Source organism: Pseudonaja textilis, chromosome 3 (assembly GCF_049901715.1).
Source record: "Pseudonaja textilis isolate UNSWEBS1 chromosome 3, rPseTex1.2, whole genome shotgun sequence".
Classification (NCBI taxonomy): Eukaryota; Metazoa; Chordata; class Lepidosauria; order Squamata; family Elapidae; genus Pseudonaja; species Pseudonaja textilis.
The window spans coordinates 48,922,935-48,943,805 of NC_141992.1; the positions used below are offsets into that span (position 1 = coordinate 48,922,935).

Below are 20,871 nucleotides of genomic sequence, written 5' to 3' on the forward strand. Positions count from 1 at the left end.
TGATCTTTTCCAAGATACTGACATTTGAATAACAACAATAACAACCACAACATCTGGAGTACCACTTGAACACCATTGGCATTGACAAAATCACAGCCGAGTACAAAAGGCAGTTCATTAGGAGAAGCTTGCATCCTGCAACAAGACTTTTAACCCCATTAAACAACAATATCTTCCTCAGGTTCTTGGGAAAGACTTGATAAATACCAAATCCAGCCTAAACATCTGGCTGACTGTGCAACAAATCATAATAATACATTGAAACATTATGATGTCCTAGGTTCTTCAGAAGAATTTGATGCATGTGAAGGCCAGCACCAGCTAAAAAAATGGCAGCAGTGACTTCACAGTGTTGTGAACTGGTAATAATAATGATGATCTTCATCCATATACTGATGTTGACAGACTCTGTTTGCCAACAGAGGTGGGTATGGAATGTTGCAAGTACACCAGTTGAAGAAGAAGAAAAGGGCATTGGAAGAATATCTGAAGGATAGTGAAGAAAATGCACTGAAGCTAGTACACCACGAAGGCTTACTGAATACCAAAGAGACCAACCTGGCCTGTAAGAAAGACCAAATGATGAATAGAAAAGAGCCATGTCAAGGTAAAGTATTCCATGGCCAGTAATATATATATTAGCAGAAAAATTAAAGAAAGAGACAAGAGCTAATTCTGACTGTGCAAGAGAGAGTCTTAAGAACAAATACATATAAAGCAGGAATTGAGAAGACAGCAATAACAGACAGCAAATCCCATCTATGTAAAGAAGCTGAAGAAATAGTGGACTACCGACTACCCAGATAGCTGCTGCAACAACATCACAGACTGACTATAAACAACAGCATGACAAAGTGATAGCAGTGGTACATTGGAACATTGATAATATTCCTGCAATATATTGCCTGCAAGCAAGAACTGGTGGGATCAATGGTGTGTTTCAAATAACCCCACCACTGGTTCGCTGAAAATGTGAGTGAGCGTGCATGTGTGCACAGGCATGGCTTCCACACATGCGCGGCTTTCATTATGTGGTGAGACTCAACGGAGCAGCATTTCGGGGCCTGGTCCCCTTCATCTCTGCTCTCTGGGGTAGCGGCTTTCTTTCCACTGCTGTTCTTGCTGGGAGAGCAGACTGCAATTTAGCAGCTGTCAGTCACCACTTTGGGTCCTCTAAGTCCCATCCGGAAAGTGCTGCAGCACAGAGAAGCAGCAGCCATGTTTAATCCTATTTCAGCTACAAAGCTTTTTGGATGGGACTGAGGGGACCCAAAGCAGAGGCTGACAGCTGCTAAATTGCAGTCTGCTCTCCCAGCAAGAGCAGCAGCAGAGAGAAGCAGTTGCAAACCTGGAGAGCACATGGAGCGTTTCCTTGAGCAAAGCCCCAGTGGCAAGGGGCAGAAGGGCTGCAAGATCTCTGCTGCAACGCTTTCTGGATGGACCTCTTAAAGGTGAGAAGAACGTCTGGTCCATTTCCAAACAGCTTTGGCCCTCCTGTGCCCATGCTGCCCTCCACGGCTCTTCAGCCTTGTGCAGCAAGCCACAGGCCAAATAAATTGCTTTGGCTTGTGGGCCCATAGTTTGAGGCCAGATGGGGGTGGTGGCATGTGGGCAGAGGCCCGGGGCAAGGCTGGAGCTGTGGAATGGTGTGTTCCCTGACCTGGCAGAGGCAAATGGCAAGCGGGCAGAGGATACAAGGCAAGGCCGGAGCCGGGGAATGGCGCATTCCCCAACCTGGCCAACATGAACGACAAGAAGGCGGAGATTCCGGGGCAAGGCCGGAGTCAGGGAATGGCATGTTCCTCAACCCGGCCAACATGAACGATGAGTGGGCAGCATGCATTGCTTACCTTTGGTGAGCAGAGGAGGTGAGGCGTGGAGGCAAGGTGAGGTACAGTGATTAGCTGGGCTGCATGGCAAAGGCAAGATATATAGGGTGGGGCAGGGTGGTGTGATTGATTCTTTGAGAGCACACTTCTTGCAGCACAGCACTCAGACTGACCTCGGTGTCAGCGCTGATGAGATGAACTGTTTTTTAGCTCAGCTGAGGCATGGCAATTCGCTCTGCCATGTGAATCAGCTGAGCTAAGAAACAAGGGAATTTAGGGCAGGAAAGGGCAAGGCAGGGGCAGGTGGGCAGGGCCAGCCAGAGGTAGTATTTTCTGGTTTTCCAAACTACTCAAAATTTCTGCTACCAGTATGCCCAAACCTGTCTGAACCGGCTGAATATCATCTTTGGGTGTGATTACAAATAGATAAAGTAATAGAAAATGAAGACGTTAAAGTTTTCTGAGATTTTAGAATTCAGATAGGTAGACACTTTTCACACAACGATTTAACAATTGGTAATAAGAAAGACCAAATCCAGATAGTGGATATTGGAACACCTGGAGACAGCTGAATAAGAGCATGAACTGGAGGACATCACAAAATATATAGACCTGAAAATAGGAATACAATGACTATGCAAAAGAAAGTAAACATAGTACCAAAAGTAATAGGCCCCATGGGTGCAATTTGAAAACTTCTGGAGCATCAATTGACACCATCAGCATGGACAAAATCACAATCAATCAATTACAAATGGCAACTTTACTTGGAACAGCTTAAATTCTGCCATGACATCTTTAACATCATCAAACAATACATCTGCCTATTAAACCTCCTTGGGAAGCACTCAGTTGGTGGATAAAAATGCCAAATCCAGTCTAAACATCTGGCTGACTATACGACCAACTATAATAATAATGCAGAAAATTAAAGTGTATAATTTGTCCTTGTTTATGTTCTTCATCATGTTGCCATGTACACTGTCACAGTCCAATGATAAACTAAGAAGAATCCAAACACATTTGTGAGGGACAGCTGTAAAATTGTAAAGTCACCTTTTTCTTTGAAGGAACTGCTAGGTCAGTTGAAATTCAGGCAATGGAAATGGGAGGCAAGCATTGCTGCAAAAATGCTAAAACAGTAATTTTACCATTTGTATAACTGAGCTAGAAATATACCAGCCCAACTCTTAAACACAGTTGGTGCTGTAAGGCTGTAGAACTCCAGAACCTTTGAACATATGCAGAATCCTCATCCAGACATGTACTCAAACTAGAAGGCATGGTTACATGGCCCCTGGGCTATAAGTGGTAGCTCTTTGATCTAATTCAGGTTTAATGCTAAGCAAAATCAGCAAACATCCTTTCTTCACAGAAAGTTTTACAAAATGTACAGATGAATGAAACTTTTATGGACATGGGTCACAGGTGAACCTGAACAATAGGAGAAAGGATGATATTTTTTTAAAAATGCTATGTTTAATTTGTAGAGATTTGTATTTCTGAAAGAAACTGAAACTGTTCTTTCAAGCAAGAGTAACAGTGGGGATTTTTTATAGTGAAAATTTTGAGTAAAGGTATTTTCCCCCCAAAATTTGGCAGAAAGACACTCAAAGATGCTCGGAGAATACTATTTTCCCATAAGGAAGCGTCCTGACCCGAACAATAAGAATGAAAATATGTAAGAATTGATTTGGATACTGGTTCCATATATTTGAGGAATTACACAGGGGCAAAGGAACAAAGGAGAATTCAGTGATATTTGATAATCATAATGTAGCACCCCTTGATAAGGAACTGCATTTCCCAGTGAACAGAATGGCCAGTTGTGTGAGATCTTAATAGTTACATTTATAGTGCTCATTCTCTGATTAAAAATTCCACTAAATAGAGTTCCTGTATATTTCTTAGTGATGTTTAATTAGAGATAAATTACACTGAGTTCAACAATGAGGCTTATTACCAGGTAAGATGTTGCAAAATTATAGACTTATTGCCCTTTGATATGTTCTGGAATTAAAGATGGGAACAAGACCTGATATATATTATAGGGAAGAACAAACTGAGGACAACATGATCTTGTGTTCAATGGATTACTTTACATTTTGAACTAGGCAGATAAAGTATTGTATAGATTAATTTCTTCAATATGTTGTACTTGTTAGAAATTAGACTCCTACACACCCTACAACCATAACACCTTGATCTCCATTGCAAGATGAACGAAAAACAGGAAAGATAATGGAAGCCAAATGTACTTAGCTTGGGTTGGATGGTACCCATGAAATACAACAATGCTGCAATCTGGAAGAAGAACTTGGATCTCATTAGAAACTGGTAATCAGTATGAACCTCCTGGTATTTATAAGTATCCCATCCTAATTATATTCAAGAAGTCTCTGGAAAATGCAGCTGTTTCCCCAGGTCTTGGGTTAAAGGTGATACCTGCCCTCTGTAGAATTCTGATTGAGGATCAGTTTTTTTCAGAAATGCATAATTTGTATTTTGAGCTATTTTACTGTTTTATTGCCATTCAATATTTTCTCAGAGTCTGATGAAGTTGGGCAGCCCTTAAATCTAATTAATTGATCTATTGATTCCTGCTCGCTTTTATATTGTGAATGATGGGTAAAACCATAGAAATTCAATAGTATGGTATTCTGTTTTGCATGCAACTGATTTCTTTAATTCTGACTCATCCAAAAATGTAATGAAATTGTAGAAATAATCTTTGTATCAGTATAGGATCATATATTCTAGAATTTCTGAGGATGTAGCATGTAGAATTAACTGAATATATACAACTAGAATCACTATTATAAATTGATTTAATGCAATTTTCTCCAATTAGCCACCTTAAGAGATGCTAGATCTGTAACTTCTAGAATTTCTAGTCAGAATGGTTTTACAGTGGATAGTTTTGTTTTTTGTTTTTGCTTCAGGAATAAGGGAATTTTTATTTACCTGAGATGATTCTGAAGATGTTATTTATTTGATCAAACTCACAATTATTTTTCGGATTATCAATATTCTTTGTGAAGAAGAGCACACTTGAATTAACATTCCTGGTCTCTGACATCTGTTCAGTTCCATAGATTAGACTAGACCTTGAGGTTGTGCAAGTTGTGAAATTCATTTGGAAGAACTGCTTTGAACTTGATATGAAAGCATTACTTCTCTGTATTCATCAAAGTGGTTCAACTTTTATGAAAATTCTGACAAAAAGTTGTGCCTGCTTTAAGAGTTGTCTTAAGAAATGAATTTCTTAAAGCAGCAGTGATTTTGTTTGGACTTGAAACTTGTGAGCTTCAGGCTTATAAAGAAGTCTGAAAAATCAGGATACTTCAGAGAGGTATTTTAAAACTTGTATGAAGTCTGAAGCCCAGTTCTTCTGAATTGATTTTGAAATTCACGTAGTGCATTAGTATTAGATCATCAGTATCATGGAAGAGCCTCAGTCTCATTTCTGGGGCTGATCCCTCTTCCTTATAGCTTGATGTCTGTGGACAAGTACATTGGAACTACCATACATGCATTAGAAAAGTCCAGATAACTATGAAATGGATACAAAGAGATACAGAAAAAACATAGGGCCACCAGAGATGGGTAAGACTCTAGTATTGGTGCGTTTCAAAACCTTTTACCACCGGATTGCAGTGGACGTGGCTTAATGGGCGCACAGGCACAGAGGCTTTCCGACTCACCTCCTGCAATCCTGCTCTCTCCCTGTTGCTTCATCAGCTGATAAGCGACAATCTGCTGTGCCACGCAAAGCAGCTGCGCTTCAAAGGAAGGTTAGTATAGGAGCCCGGGTGCGTGGGTGGGCCCAACAGCAGAGCATCAGAAAGAACAGATTTGGTCTCCACTGCTCATCGGCACTACCAGCTCAGCCGAACCGGGCCAAAGCAGTAGAATATACCACTGGGCTCTAACATGCTTTACATTAGGAATCATCAAACTTTTAAAACAGGGGGCCAATTAATAGTCCCTCAGACTTTTGGGGGTGGGGTGGACTATAGTTTGATCTGCCTAATGACTGGCTGGGTGGGTGTCGCTAGTGGTCATGGTGCAACCTTATGGTCCTGTGTGGGCTGGATTAATTGCTTTGGCAGGCCGTATCCCACCTGCAGGCCATAGTTTGAGGACTTCTGCTGTATATCATTATCTTTTGTCCATGGTTACAGGTATTAAGTGTCAGAAGAAGACTTCTACTTTTAGTAGATGTGAATCTATTTCTACAGGTAGTCCTCATTTAATGATTGCTTGTTTGATGACTGTTCAAAGTTGTAATATTGCTAAATGAAGAGATTTACAACTGGTTGTAGTAGTTGCTTTCACTTGTCTGCTTTACAATGCTTAATAGATAGTAAACAAAATTACATTAATATTTATCATTGACATCAGATATTGTAACAGATTGAATAATTAGACTGTGGATTATATATTCAAAATTATATCTTCTTTCACTTCCTAGTGATTACCATAGCTTGACAGGTTTATCTTTAGAACAGAAGTAATTTTTTTCTCAATAATTAGGGTACGGGCCCATTGTTAAAATAACAGTTCTTTTATAGATCTTAGTTGATCACTGGTTTCTAAGACTTTCAACATGTGCTTATCATTTGACCAGTTTGCAATTACAGTGTTTGCAGCATCCCCCAGTCATGTAATTTTTATTTCCAACCTTCACTTTGCTTCTGACAAGTAAAATCAATCGGGAAGCTGACAGGAGGTCACAATGGCAGATATGTGACATTGCGTGTAATGACCACATGGATTTTGATTAATGATAGAACTCCTGCAATGCCATCACAGGTCAGTGTGACCATATGCCTTTGTGCTTTAGGATTCCATGGCTTAGTGATAGTCCCAATTACTGTCATTAAATGAAGACTATCTATACTGCAAATGGGGCTATACAGTAAGAGTCTGGAGTAGAATTGTGTCAGGGTGGTTATGCCAATTCAATATCAGACGCATAATAAATGTTCAATAATACATTTTACAGGTTGAAGAGGGACCAGATATACTGTTGTGATTAGAATAACTTTCAAGGGTTTGTCTTACAGAGTGAGTGGAACAAACAGAGTTCATCATTTAAACAATCTAGTAGCCAATTGTCCACTGTTTTAAACTCTTTGTTCACTACCAATAGTGAATAGTGACTTTTTCAGAAACTGTACCCTGATGATAAATCTCAGCTATCATTCACTTCTGAGATAACTTTAAGATACGTTCAGCAACTTTACCTTGGCTATTATGTTTTGGGTAATGCTCTCATTTGTCTATTTTACAATGGTTAATACATAGTAAATGAAACTACATTAATATTTATCATTCTGACATCAGATTATTGTAAAGGATTGAATAATGGGCTTGTGGATTATATATTCAAAATGTAAAGTAGTCTTTTTGTTCACTTCCTGGGGTTGAATAATTGCCATAGCTTTTAGATTTATCATTTAGAACACAGGCAATTTCCTTCTCAATAATCATGGTAAGGGTCTATTGTTAAAATGACAGTTCTTTTATGGATCTTAATTGATCATTGGTTTCTAAGGCTTTAAACATGTGCTTGTCATGTATCATGTCATATAGTTCACATTGTCAAAGAATTCATAGCATGGGTTGATTGATGCAATTTAGGATAAAAGTCAGACCCATTAAAAGTGGTCATCTTCTTTCAAAACTTGGGCAAACCAGTGATGATGAAATAAGTAGACCAGGAGTGGGGAAACTCAAGGATACCACTGTCCCCTCAGGAAAACCCATTCAGTTTAAGTTGAAAAGGTAAGGTAGAAATCTAATACAATAAGTGACACTTGATTTATTTCATAGGGTAGAATTTCAGCACAGCAGCAAGACAAATTATACTATGGATTTTAAAAAGATAGTGTCTCTTTTCCCAAACCTTTGGATAGTTGACTCTTGTGCTGCTATATGATGCAGTGGCATAACTTTGTATTTGAAAACTCCAGTTGTAATTGTATTAGAATTTCCCAGAATGAAAGCTTAATAAACTGGGAGGAGATAAGGAATATTGCATGGATCAAAGACAGCCTGCAATTGCTCAATTTTTCCCTAACACAAGGAAATGCTTATTGCAATTCACAGGCACAGAACATATATCTCATGCCGAAACTTCAAAGTTCAGTCTGAGACTTCCTAGGTAAAGGATCAGAGAGTGAACTTTGGGAAGAATTCCTGGAAAAATAATATCCAGCCAGAGAAGACTATACTGGGATACAACCTTGCAAAAATTGATCTTGGTACTTACTGTCCAGTGCTTATGAGGCTTACAGAAGCTAATCATCCATCTTAAGAGGGTGGATGTGAAAAGTGCTACTCATGGCATTTGTTTGTTTTCTTTTCTGACATTTTTTAAAATGTAAAGAAGTGCTATGGATAAATAGAAATGCTTGGCATAGCCACACAAAGGTAGTAGAAGTTCAAGCCTCTCCCTAACTCCCTTAGTGTTTTGCTTTTACTCCTTCTTCATACCAAAAGTAACTCTATTTCATGTGTAATATTAGATAAATAGTGTTAGAATCCAAGGAACAAAGAAAAAATAACAATTATGATGGTGATCTGAGTTTTAAACAACAGTAAGTCTAGTCAAAGGCTCATGTGCTGGGCAAATATGGCACCAGCATGTATGCACAGTTGAATTGACACATGTGGTGTGTGTGTGTGTGTGTGTGTGTGTGTGTGTGTGTGTGTTGTGTCCCCTATACAGAGAAATGTGGGAAAGGTAACAAACTTAGGAAATCCTAAATACTTTCCAATCTTGGTTAAACTAGAAGGCTAAACAAGATAATATGCAGCTTAAATGATAACTGGAGAACAAGAAGTGCCTGCTCTCCTATACATTCTTTGTGCAACACAGAAATACTGTCAAATAATGGGCAGTCAATAGACACACATATTCTAAACCAAAGAATTCATGGCTAAATAGTAGACTAAATAATGAAATATTAAAAGAATTCTGAGCTCAGGAAAACAGCAGGGAATGCAAACATTTCTGAAATAAAGATTTTTCATATAATTTTGATCAGGATGGAATTTGTAGGACATAATCTGATATAAGCAAAATGACTGATTTTTTTTTTAAAAAAACTATATTATAGAAGCAAGAAAGCTGCAGGAGAGGAAAATGTGCATTCGTGATGATGGGAACATTGCAGAGAAAATAAATTATTTTTTAACTTCAGCTTTTGCTGTAAAAGTCATGGATGAGAAACACATCTGAGGCAGTCTTCTGAAATGATAAATTTAAGGATTGTCCCAATGTATATGTCAGGTTTTAGATAAATTTATAAAATGAACAGGGATATCAGGTCATCAGGAGTACTTGTTAGTCATCCTAAAGTTTTCAGGAAACTCAGATATGAAATTGCAAAACAACATTGTTTTATGCATTGTAATCAATAGTTAAATTGGGCTTGATTTGCCAATAGATTGGAAGGGACCTAATAAGGCACCAGTCATGTAAAAAATGATTCAAAGTGGTTCAGGAGACCTCTGATATGTAGAAATTCCATGTCTTAAAGGTTATTTTTGTATATGACATTTTCTTAGACTAAGAGTTAAAGGTTTAACATGATCTCCTCTAAATGTGTCAGACTATCATTCCTATCATCCCCAGCCTGCATGAACCAGTTTGGGGAGGCTAGTTTAACAAAGCTTTCCCCAGCCTGGGAATGAAACAGTTGGAAATCTTGTAACAGTGTATGTTTTGTATATTAAAAAAATATGATTGCTAGCCAGCCCAAAAATATAAATTACAGAATGTGCAGTTATTGGGAAACTATCAAGCTTGTTAATGCAGCTTGGATCTGTAAGCAAATCCACTAAAACAATAGCTTCCTTCAAGATCTTTCCTGAAATTAACCACAAAATCTCCACTCCTTATCTTTTATTGCTGATGGTAGAACTGCTGTCAGCTGAATGAAGTTACAGTAATTTCTACAAATGGGAATCTTGGCTATGGGGAACTGTAACAAGCATTTCTTCCTTAAGCTATATCAAGTGTAATGAATCCTCAATGAAACACATCTGGTTTTAGAATTGTTATAACAAAATTGGCTTCTTTTAAGTAGTGATGTTCCAAGTGCTGTGATTGGACTCTTTTGGCTTATGTTTTTTAAGTTTTTTGGCTTATTATTAGATTGTTTTTTCAGACTTTTTTTTTCTCAATTTAGCTCTTGATTTAACCTGAATAGGGTGATGTATAAGGTGCTGATGGAAAAGAGCATATCCTAAGAACATGGACAGTCATTAGCAAACAACTGTTTGCAGGTCTTTCCAGTTACAGTATCTGATGATGATAAACAGTTTTCCTTTGGGAAAGTTAGAATTCCGGAGGGTGAGTGAGTGGGTTGTACGTGTGTTAAGAAATTGAGGTATTATGAAGATGTGAATATTACACACAAGTATTGCTGTTGAGGTTGTTAAATGCAAGGAATATTGATACATTGTTGGCTTGGTTGATTTGTTGAGCTTTGATATAGGCATGTACTCTGTGCTTGCTTCTGTGTCCTGCTGATGTTGACCCTTGGGATACATTAAAATTGCAAGACTTCTTTGCAGTAGAAAGAAAATCAAAGCAAAGTGCACAGTTTGACTAGCTGCTTCTACTTGTCCTTTACAGGAAAAGGCATACTGAACCCACTGCTGCTTACTTATGTCTACTAAATTCTAACTGATGAGAGAGATTAGTTTTCTTTGTCCTAGGTTAATGTTTGACTGCATACTTCATGGAGGTTATTTAATGAGCAAAAACATTCTCTGGTTATAACTTAATACAGTAAATCTTTTTAAATAACAGATTCAATTGTATCAATTCTATTCTATGGAAGATTTTTGAAATATTTTTTTTTAATTAAAAATGTGCCATTGAACATTTTTTAAATGTAAGTTGGACATCTGGTAGTAGTTATCTCTTCTCTACTCTAGGTGCTCTAGGGTGAAAAACAAAGGAGCAAACAACATGTCATAAGTTCCTGTAGCCAGTACATCTGAAATGTTTTGACTTTTCTCCACTGGAATAAAGGCAAAGTTCTGTTCCAGTGAATATTCTGAATGGGATTGTTTTGTTTGGAAATGTTTTACATTTCCTGCACAGCTATTCTGATCTAAAATAGAAAAGGACATGGCTTTAATTCCTACACTTATTACAACCTTTTCAGAGAAGCTGCATTTTTCTTGTCTTGAACAATAGATACACAATCCCAGGAAAACAGACACTTGAATTAAAGAGGTGTTGACAAGATGTGACAATGTCATAACATCCTAATGCCATCTCCCTAATGTTTCTTTAACTCAAATATACAGAGTGTTCCATAAGTCAGGTCCCATAGGCCAATCACAGTATGTTTCTTTAATATTTTTTTCAGAGAAAATCTCACTATATTTAGGAATGTTCAAAAGAAGGAAGTATTTATAAGAAAATGTACCCAATTTGAATGTTTAATATAATGTTAAATTATTGATAAATTATCCATGGGTTCTAACTTTTGGTACAACCTGTGTATTTTCCTGAGACTGTGTGACTTCTATATAAGCTCAAGAAAAGACAAAAGTTTTTTAAGGAGGCATCAACAGTTGCCAGAAGCATGCCCATATCCAAAAGCACATTTGCTGCTTTTGATCTGATCGTAATACACATCCCTACAATATGATTGTGCTGGTATTGTAATTATGCAAATCACAGTTTCTGGTCAAACATTTCTATCAGCGCAAAGAAGTTAGTACTGGAAAGGTAGAATTGGAATGCATAGCTATGCCTCCCTTCCATCAGCATACATTTTACTTTATTGAAGACAGCAATGGTGAACTTTGAATCGGGTTCAGAAATAACAGAATTACAGTTGTTTGAGCCAAATATCCATCTTTGTGAATTTTGCTCCGAAGAAAAATCTGTTTCAGTTTTGGCTCCCATTTCTACCCAGGCTGAACACAAATCAGAAGATTTTATAATTAGCATATTTTCCTGCTGAGTACCTGTTTATAGAGGGGAACCTCTGTAGGCTGAAAAGTTTGTTTGAACAAAGAAGCCCATCGGCAGAAACACACAGGGAGACATCATAAATAAATGTAAACAGAATGTGAAGGCTGAAGCAGCTCCAATGTAAAATCTATGAAGCACGTATGTGTTCTTTGCCAAAGGTAGACCATTTCAGCTTAGCAAATGGTATTTCATCATTTCCATGGCATTTTGAATTTCATTTCCCCCACATCCCCTGATGATCTCTTTCCCATCCCTTTCTCAATTCCTTTACCCAGCAAGCAGCAGCAAAACTCCTGGTCTCCTGGGAGAGCTGAAGGCTGTTAGCTGAGACAGAAAAACAGATCACTGATGGAGTTTGATTTTCCTGGTCCCTTTTAAAAATGCGCTAATGTTCCAAGCAATGAGTGAAAGGCCTATTCAATAATTAAAATAATATGAATTAGAGCAAACAAGAGGAATTTAAAAGCCATTTGCTGAGACAAAAAAAGATTAGGTATGTTGGCTTCACCAAGGGATGTGATGGGGAACATCATGAAAGTATGAAAGTGTGAGATGACGAGATATGTCAATGTAATTACATTGAAATAATTACATTGGAAAAAAAAAAGGGATTCAATTTTAATTGGAATTATAATTCCAGCTTTCTACTTGTATATAAAGCACTCCATGAAAATTGTAACAAATACTTGAGCTGCAGTCTTACATAGGTAAAACCTTTGTGTTTTATGGAGAAATTCTATAGAAATTCTCAGTCATCCGGGTCATAGTTGTCTCAAAGGTGCTTTTTCAAAAGGCAACAGGGCTGAAGAAAAGAAAACATTTCACCTCATCCAAGAAGCTTCATGAGTTCTGATCGTGGGGAGATGGAAGGATAGGTTCTGACAGGATGATGTGGGTAGGAAACGGAAGTCATATGGTTAGAACTCTCTCTGATAGCTGTTGAAGCCCCTTGGAGGGTTTATCTATGTGCTCATGGTCACCTGAATCAGGGTGCAGTTGGTTGTAGAATCTTCTTGGAACTGCTAAAGGGGCTATGTTGTAGAATGGAGATAGGTGGTGTCTTATTCCTCCCCCCCTACTGAGGAAGGGTTGTTCAATTCTAACATAGATAGATTCTTTCACCCCTCTTTCAAACCAATAGTCCTCTCTATTCAAAATGTAGACTATTTTCTTATTTGAGTACATAAAAAGTTACCCTATATTGCTATGAAACCGATCTGTTGCCAATGATCAGGCACTTCTAGTATCCAATATTTTTGGCATTGCTGGGCAATTGCTCTTAATGCCTGTCCTCCAGATCTCTAGGTAAGGCAGCTTGTAAGATATTGCTGCCCTAAAACATCAATTCATTCCCTCTTTTCTATTTCTACAACACCAGGGCTTTGTCTTTCTTGTGAGTGTCTTGAGACTTTCATAATCCCATTCAGCATCAGGTTCCCCTTGCTGTGCATGGGTAGATGCACATATACATTATCGTAGGATATGAGCTCAGTTACACAGAAAAGAGGAACCCGAAAATCATAAGGTTGTTATTCTTTATGATACTGCTTTTATTGTTTGGAAAGTGAATAGTCATCCAAAGCTTTTTTACCCTACACTCCTACTTTCATTGCACTTGCAATCCTAAGGCAATCCTTGAGGAAAACTTTGCTACAATTTCCAGCCATAACAAAATGCATCTAGTGCAACATTGAGTAAACGGCTGAATAACTCATGTGTTCCTGTTGATGCTGTGGATACTTATTGGACACTTGGGAACCTAGTCAACACTGATGGATCTTGTTACTTGCTATTTGTGCAAGTGTGTATGTCTGGGTACATGTATGAACGTACAAGGCTGATGGTACCTCTGAGAAGTAGAAAAGTCTTACCAACATTCTTGACCTATAGAGTTGGATCCCAAGATTTATTCTGATGAGGAGCTGCTGGAATGTTAGCTTCTTTGGGTGATTGATTAATTATCTTGGGAAAATGAAGATCTTTTAAATAGGAAACAAGTTCATATTTCAAGTTCATGCTTTTTAAGCACAAAGAGATTGACAAAGTTGTCTTTACTGTTATTGCCACATTTTCACAAGGCCTTTTCTTATTACTGAGTACTTTTTTTATTATTATTGATACCCACTCATATTGAATTGACAGGAAGCTATGCTTGCATGAAATTTGCCCTTCCCATTGCCAATCCCTATCTTACCTATAGTGTCATTATTTTTGGTCATTGTACTCATCTGATTTCCCTTCAAGGTAATGGATGAAAAAGTTACCAGATAGAGAATATTTGTAGCCCAGAGTTGAAATGAAGGGTCCTCTGAGCATGATTGTTTTCTTGCAGATTTTTCATTACCCAAACTAGGTAATATTATTAATGCTAAGTTACCTAGTTTGGATAATAAAATGTCTGCAAGAAAACAACCAAGCTCAGAGAGGACCAAGAACCCCTCAAAATTACAAGATTTTATATACCTTGAAACTTTTCTTCAGTGGTGTTGGAATAGGGGGGAAATATTACCTTAATATTGGTACTACTGTGATCAGCTTAAGCCTGTCATGGGTTGGGGACAAAAGAAAGGATATGAGGAAATGTTACCAGGACATATTTGTGTCATGGTTAGGGTGCAAGTTGGGACATCTAAGAATAAGTCTTGCCTTTTAGTATAAGATCTGTTACAATAAGGTCTCAGCTCACTTATGCAAGACAATAGTTCTCTGAGTTAGGAAGGCATAAAGGCATAATTACTGCCTTGCATACAGTAAGTGAGTAGAGGTGAGACTGTCTCAATAAAATGGGACAGATGCAATGGCATTATACACTACGATATCTATGATATTCAGCTTTGCTCGGGTATTTTCCCATGTCATTATAGTTGTGCTTTTAAAGTTGTAGCAACGTTTCATCAGAATCTCATCTGCCATCATCAGGTTTCTGTATAGTGTTCGTTTGTGACTCAGATTTTCCCAGCCTTTTCTGTTTTTAAATTTGGTGCTAGCCTACTGCTGTGCCAGATACATATCTATGTATCTACATCAGTGGTGGGTATGGCTTGGTGGGCGTAGCAGGTGAAAGGATACTGTGAAATCTCCAGTCAGAGGTGGTATTTGCTGGGTCTCCGAACTACTCAAAATTTCTGCTACTGGTTCTCCAGAACTGGTCAGAATGTGCCGAATACCACCTCTGATCTACATATATTTCATTCATTATTTTTAGGCCTCCTAGTAGCTGAATCTCTTGGTTGCTTCAAGATTCAAAAGCTTGCCAAGGTATATCTAGTCTCGAAGGCTGCCTCCCCTCCCTCCCCGCCTGCTGAGATGCTTTCCAAAGAAAGTATTGGCAGAAAAGAAATAAACAAAGGGAAGGAATCCACTGGGAGAGAGCTAATGTTTGCTTGCATCATCCATATCCGTTCAGCCTGTGATGATAAAAGGGCCATTGATGTAGATGGAGAAATTGGTCTAAGAAGCAATTGACTTAAAAGTAAAATAAAAAGGAGGACCTGGGAAAATGTGCTTCTAAATTGAGCTGTAAAATTTAGTGAACAAAAATACAATTTTATGGTTAAATTTAAAAAGCCATTCCTAAAGAGGCAACTTCTTTCATTCCAAGAAGCATTTTTGGTTATGATTTAATTAAAAACCATCATTTGGACATTTGGGTTTTTTTTCTTTTAACATCTTGGGGCATATAATTTGTGAATGACCATATTTAAATCCTGCTTATTTCCCAACACAGTGTTTATATTTCATTGATCTTGTCTTTTTATGTTATTTTAAAATTTTATTGTACACCTTCTTGAATTATAGCTTTAATCGGTGGCCTTCTAAATTGCATTAATAGTAAAAATATTAGTAAAGACATCTTGTCAGAATTATAGTCTCTAAAAGCCCACTGTTTTGAAAGAATTGTGAGAAAACTCATAATCTTTCAATAGAAAAATAGAACTCTAATTATTCCTAACTCCTCATTTTGTCAGTGCAATTTAGAGTTGGGGCAATTATTTTATTGCTGTTTCTTTTAAGTAATTTGAGTCATAAGCCTATTGCTGGTTTACTGATTATTGGCTAGAGATCTGCTAGAAGATCTAGCTCTAGTTTTGCCCATCTTTCCTTTTGATGTCACTTAAATGACAACCTTCCTGAGCTGTGTAGCAAATTATTTTTGATCGTTTTAGAAGCAGCTTTATAACCCTACATGTTGGGCTGACCCAATTTTTCTCTTGTTATCTTCTTATGAGACAATGCCTTTTTGTATCACCCCATCCTAAAAAAAAGCATATTGTATTTGATTTTCTGTACTAGACTCTACTGTTTTCTTTTTGCATAAACATTTACCTGATTCATCTTAATTAACATATTAAATGTCAAATTTAGACAGTGAAAGCTTGTAGCTGGAGCTTGTATTTTAATAGTTTCTTTAATTTTGGCAAGGCTTTTGGGGAGGGGTGATAAGGAGAAGCAATTGCTTTAGTTCTCATAAACAGGGAGGCCTTTCCAATAGTTCAATATTTCAAATGATCAGCTAGATTCATTTTTTTCACTCAAGGTGGTGAATATAATTCCAAAAGTCCTTTCAACATTCTTGATTTTTCTCCACATCCTACTTATCCTACTTTCTTCCTACTTATGAGTCAATGACTTGAGAAGCACAAGACTGAAATGGACTTCTTCAGTCTGAACCCTTGAAAGTCTTAAAAACATTAAAAACACAAACATCAAACAAGCTAGCAGACCTGTGCAAACACCTAGTAATGACAATCAATCAATGTTTACATGTAAACTGAGGAGGCCAAAAGCAAAGGAATAGATTAATCTTAGATTGCCAATGCATTTGTTTTTAAACTTGCAGTTCCTATACTTAAAAGTCAGAATACATTGTCAATCTACTGTAATTCCCTCAAAGATCAACCAATCAAGTCTTTGCCCAAATCAGTCCTTTTCCTGATCTTGATTTGAAAGTGGCTTTTATCAAAATTATAAAGGTACACTTCTGTGCACAAATGTAACACTCTGGATATATTTTCCCTATTCTTGATCAGTGTTCAAGGCAGGAATTTGAGGCAGGAGTTAAGGGCCCATATTAATATGAGCCCAAATCTAGCAAAGCAACTGCCACATTTTGAAATAATATGGTACAATGCTACATTTTTTTCAGAGAAATTGGAAGTTAGCATCTAGCACTTTTATTGTTATTGTATTGATGTCATATTTGTCTACACTGGTGTAATAGGTACAGCCTGTGGAGCTCTGTGGATTATTGGTCAGGTTTTATGCAACTATGAAGGTTTCCTTTTTTTGTCCTGCTGGTTGTTTCACTGCCCAATCCCCCAGCAGATGGAAACTAAGCAATGAAATGGAATGCATCAAGTAAACTGGATTCCTGTTTTACAAGTATGATAACATGGTCGCTTTATTTATCTTCACTGCTTGGCTTCAGCATCAAATTTCATCACAGAACATTACCTTAGATGAATAATAACGGAACCTCTTCCTTCTGAAAAACAGGTTGAAGCTTTTGAGAGGCACGTAAAATTGGGAAGAGAGTCTGATGCTCAAAATCCACAAGAAGGCAGCAAAGTCATTTGTTTAGATTAGACTTTGGTTGGAAGGGAGATAGGTTTGAGAACAAATGATGGATGTATGAGTAAGGGGAACTGAACCTTCCACATACTCTTGGATTGTCTCCCACAATATAACTCTTGAGCACTTTTTCTCTTTGAAGAGCTTTCTTCTGGAATCAGAGCTTGACATTAGAAGAAGTACATTGTAGATAACGGAAGAAAGGTCTAGCACTTTCTGTACAGAGAACTTCTTTGGTTTCAAAATTAGGTTACTTTACAGCAAATACAAATGAAATAAATAATAAAACATGAGTGGAAGGAGATAATATAGGCTGTCTAATCTAACCATTTGCTTATTCCTGGAATATTCATTTGAAAACCTCAAGTGAGCTAGATCTATTTGATAAGCAACCTGCATTCAATCTTGTAGGACATTTTAAAAGGTGTGAAATAGCACTGGCCTAAGCATGAAGCCCAATGGAGCCCAGCTTGACACTTATGATATCAATAGCAGATAACATAGAAATATATTTTATGAAGCTCAACTTGTATTGCATAATGCTGGTTGAATAGTACTTATCTGTCAAATTATCTTCCTACAATTTGGTGTCAGTGATGTTACCTGCCCAATCTTTCTCTTCACAATTTTTGAAGACAGAGCATTGCAGACTAGATTAATAGTAGGGAAAATATTCCTCTTTTATCCTTTGATGGTATGGGAGTTTGGTTGGATCTTTATAGTGATATTTCTTGGCATTGGAATAGAAGGATAGAAAACAATTTCTGATGTTAATGGAATCCATATTGAGTGTCTAGCAAATAATGGGTGTCAAATCCCATTTAAGTCTTAGATGCTGCTTTTAAATGTGAGATCAGCCTGCAATAAGGCTAACCTTATTGCTGATTTGATCCTCAAAGAGAAGGCTGATCTGGCTTGTATCTCCCAGAGGGAGGCATTCCCCTTGTAGAAATGTGCCCAGTGGGTTATCAAGCATGACACCAGCCTAGACCTCAGGGCCAGGGAGGAGGAGGTGTGGCTGTTATCAGAGAATCTCTAGTAGCCTCCAGAGGTACTGTTCAACAAGTTCCCGGCTGTGAGTCCCTTTTTCTTAGATTGGGATCAAGGGATCAGGTGGGATTGCTGCTGCTGTACCAGCCTCCCTGCTGCATGGCAGCTTCCCTACCTGGGCTCCTGGACTTCACCACAGGGCTGGTGGTGGATTTCCCTAGGCTTATAGTTCTGTGGGATTTCAACCTGCCTTCTCTGGGGGCAGGAGCGGAGGTAGCCTGAGATTTCAAGGAAACCATGACTTCCATGGGCCTGTCCCAGATTATCCAGAGCCTGACTAGTAATGGTCACACTCCCAATTTGGTATTCTTGTCAGAGCAGTGTCTATGTGATCTGGAATTGGTGGACCTGTCCTTAGTCTCTTTGTCATGGTCAGATCACAGTCTGGTGGCAATGAGTTTCTCAAAAGCTGTACCCCGCCCCTCAGGGGGGCAGGACCTATTAGATTGTTCCATTGACTAATGGATGCAGATGGGGTCCAGAAGGAACTGGGGGTTATAACTGCAGATTTATTATGCAGTCCAGCCGAGCTCTTACTCACTATTTGGAATTGCTCTTGATAGGTTCTGGATAGGATTGCACCCTTGCAACCTCTCCTCAACTGTAGACCCCATGGTATACAAAGGAACTGAGAGGGATGAAACACATGAGGAGATGTCTAGAGTGCCACTGGCAGAAGACAGGAGATGAACTTGATTGAACATGAGTAAGAGCTGCTACTAAGGCCTATCTTGTGGTGATTCGTGTGGTGAAGTGTAATTATTTCTCCACACTAATTGCATCTGCAGATAATTGCCCAGCAACCTTCTTTAAGATGAGCCATCTTCTCCTAGGGAAGAAGGAGATTGAGGTTCACCTGAAGGGGCACAGTGAGGAATTTGCGGATTTTCTGGAAGACAAAATTGCTCGATTTGTTCCCAGTTAGATACCGGCGTGGTTGCTGGTCCGGTGGAAGCTCCTGAGGCAGGTTTTTGCCCTGTTATCTGGGAATGGTTTGACCCTATTGTTCCTGAGAAAGTGGACAGGATCCTAGGGAGTATGTGCACAAGCACCTGTGTTTTAGACGCATGTCCCTCCTACCTTGTGAAAGCTTCCCAAGAGGTGACAGGCGGGTGGACTCTGGCAGTAATTAATGCTTCTCTATAGGAGGGGAAAGTGTCCCAGAACTTTAAGGAGGCTGTAGTCCACCCTCTTCTTAAAAAGCCATCGCTGGACTCCACCTGGTTGGATAATTTCCAACCTGTCTCCAATCTTCCCTTTGGGGGGAAGGTTGTTGAGAAGGTGGTTGCACAGAACCTCTAGAGGTTTCTGGATGAAACAGATTATCTCAACCCCTACCAGTCAAGATTCAGGCCTGGATTTGGGACAGAAAGAGCATTGGTCGCACTTTTGGATGATCTCTGGTGGGAGCGAGATCCTTGCTCTGCTTGACCTCTCGTCAGGTTTTGATATCATTGACAATGGGATTCTCCTGGGGCAGCTTCGGGGGATGGGAATGGGAGGCCTTGTGCTGTCTTGGTTCACTTCCTTCCTCTGCAGCCACTCTCAGTCAGTGTTGATAGGAGGGGAGAGATTCAGCCCTTGCCCACTACTTTACGGGGTTCTGCAGGGCTCGGTACTCTCTCAACTCCTGTTCAACATTTATATGAAGCTGCTGGGTGAGATCATCCATCACCATGGATTGAGGTATCAACCAATATGCTGATGATACTCAGCTATATGTCTTGGCCCATGCTGAGTTAAATCTTGCTGTGTCCTCCCTCTTGCAGTGCCTGGAGGCTGTTAGGGGCTGGATGGGGAGCAATGGGTTGAAACTAAACCCTTGCAAGACCAAGTGGCTCTGGGTTTGGGGTTCATTGGCTCAGGGAGAATTGCCATCTTTTGTCTTGGATGGGGTGGCACTACCCCAAACAGACCTTGTGCGTAATCTAGGGGTTTTCCTGGACTCATGACTCCTGCTCAACTGTGGGTTGTGCACCAGTTATGCCCTTTCTTGTAGCAATGGTCCCTACTCACAGTCACTCATGCTTTCCTGTCTTGATTATTGCAATGCGCTCTACATGGGGCTGCCCTTGAAGAGCATCTGGAAGCTCCAGTTGGTGCAAAATGCAGTGGCCTGCATGGTTTTGTGCAGACCCTGGTATGCACATGTGTCACCTCTCCTGCAGGAACTGCATTGGTTGCTGATTTGCTTCCGGGTGCAATTCAAGGTGCTGGTTGTCACCTTTAAAGCCCTTCATGGCTTGGAACCTGGTTATCTGAGGGAGCGTCTCTTGCCAGTCACATCTACCCGACCCATTAGAGTGGGGAGGCAGTGAACATTGTGGGTCCCATCCCTGAGGGAGATACACCTGGTGGGACCCAGAAGAAAGGCCTTCTCTGTGGTGGCTCCCTCTCTCTGGAATATCATTC

The 20,871-nt window shown here is 39.0% G+C and overlaps 1 protein-coding gene and 1 pseudogene across 1 annotated transcript in view; both read left to right on the forward strand.

The window, feature by feature from the left end:
* GRM4 (glutamate metabotropic receptor 4) overlaps positions 1–20,871 on the forward strand; it is a 346,515-nt gene that overhangs the window by 57,639 nt on the left and 268,005 nt on the right. The gene's annotated exons all lie outside the window — the stretch shown is intronic.
* Positions 1,674–19,761, forward strand: LOC148126105 (uncharacterized; annotated as a pseudogene).